Below are 2,176 nucleotides of genomic sequence, written 5' to 3' on the forward strand. Positions count from 1 at the left end.
GGTGAGCTCAACATTCTGCTGCCTCCTCTCACCCCTGCCCTCTTAGGTCTTAATCTGATTCACAAGCAGGTAGCTGAGAGCACAGAAGCTGAGCAATGCTTCTCTGAGGAAGGAAATGAGAGTTCAGAACCCAGTAAGGAAAAGGAGCCACGATAAGCATCCCAGGTTTCCAGTTGGCATCAACAAAAGCCTAGAAACAGGGGTGAACCAGAAGGAAATAAGCCCCCCCCCCCAAAGAGTGAAGTCCAGTTTTAATAAACACATTCCTGATTGGATTAGGTAACTTGCCTCTATTCAGTTTGTTAGAAGTAACAGCAAATTTTCTTTGTAAGAAAACAAAGGTACCCAGAGTCTCAGATTATCTTAATTTTTTTTTATACACATCTGGCATCTAATTTTAAACTCAGTCATTTCAAGAGACAAAACCACAAGACCGAAGAAGTGGATGATAAAATAAAAAATGTCTGCATATTGGAGTTATTAGACACAGATTTTAAAACAATTGTGATTAATACTTTAAAGAACTTAGATTATAATATGTAGAATTTCAGCATAAATACTATATAGCTTTGTAGTATAGTTTGAATTTAGGGAGTGTAATACCTCCAACTTTGTTCTTCTCAAGATTGCTTTGGTAATTTGGAATCTTGTGGTTCCATATAAATTTTAGGATTATCTGTCCCAGATTTGTGAAAAATGCCATTGGTATTTTGATAAGAATTACCCTGAATCTATAGATTGCTTTGGGTCATATGAGTATGTGAATGACATCAAGTCTCCTAACTCATGAGCACCGTATATCTTTCTTTTTATTGGTGTCGTCATCAATTTCTTTCATGCTTATCTTACAGTTTTCAGAGTACAGGTCTTTTACCTCCATGGTTAAATTTATTCTTAGGTATTTTATTATTTTCGATGCAATTGTAAATGGGATTGTTTTCTTAATTTCTCTTTCTGATAGTTCATCATTAATATGTAGGAGATGCAACAAATTTCTGTATTAACTTTGTATCCTGCAACTTTACTGAATTCATTTATTAGTTCTAATAGTTTTTTGGTGGAGTCTTTAGGGTTTTCTATATATAGTATCATGCCATCTGCAAATAGTGGTAGTTTTACTTCTTCTCAATTTGGATGCTTTTTCTTGTCTGATTGCTGTGGCTAGGACCGCCAATACTACATTGAATAAAATTGGTGATAGTGGGCATCCTTGTCTTGTTCCTGATCGTAGACAAAAAGCTTTTGGGTTTTCACTATTGAGTATGTTAGCAGTGGTTTGGTCCTATATAGTCTTTATTATGTTGAAGTATGTTTTCTCTATGCCCACTTTGTTGAAAGTTTTTACTATAAGTAGATGTTGAATTTAATCAAATGCTCTTTCTGTATCTATTGATATGGTCATATGATTTTTATTCTTCATTTTGTTTATGTGGTGTATCATGTTGTGGATATTAAACTATCCTTGTATCCTTGGAATACATGCCACTTAATCATGGTATATGAACTTTATAATGTAGTGTTAAATTCAATTTGCTAATTTTTTTTGGAGAATTTTTGCATCTGTGTTCATCAGGGATATTGGCCTGTAATTTTCTTTTTCTTTCTCTCTTTTTCTTTTTTCTTTTATTCTTTCTTTTATTTTTTTATTTTATTTTATTTTTTTGTAGTGCCTTTGTCTGGTTTTGGCATCAGGGTAATACTGGCCTGTAGAATGAGTTTGGGAGTGGTCCTTCTTCAATTTTTTCAAATACTTTGTAAAGGATAGGCATTAATTCTTTTTAAAATGTTTTGCAGAATTCACTAGCCATGTGGTCCTGGACTTTTGTTTGTTGGAAGTTTTTTGATTACTGAATCAATTTTTTGCAAGTAATTGGTCCATTAAGAGTTTCTGTTTCTTCCTACTTCAGTCTTGGATGGTGGTATGTGTCTAAAAATTTATTCATTTCTTCTAGGTTGTCCAATTTATTGACATATAATTGTTCATAGTATTCTTTTATGATCCTTTGTATTTCTGTGGTGTGAGTTGTAACTTCTGTTTCATTTCTGATTTTTTTTTATCTGGGACTTCTCTCTTGTTTTCTTGATGAGTCTGGCTTAAAGTTTATCAATTTTATCTTTTCAAAGAACCAGCCCTTAGTTTCATTAATCTTTTCCTTTTTTTATGTTTTTTTCTTTT

The sequence above is a fragment of the Hipposideros armiger genome, unplaced genomic scaffold (genome assembly GCF_001890085.2).
Source record: "Hipposideros armiger isolate ML-2016 unplaced genomic scaffold, ASM189008v1 scaffold_4, whole genome shotgun sequence".
Classification (NCBI taxonomy): Eukaryota; Metazoa; Chordata; class Mammalia; order Chiroptera; family Hipposideridae; genus Hipposideros; species Hipposideros armiger.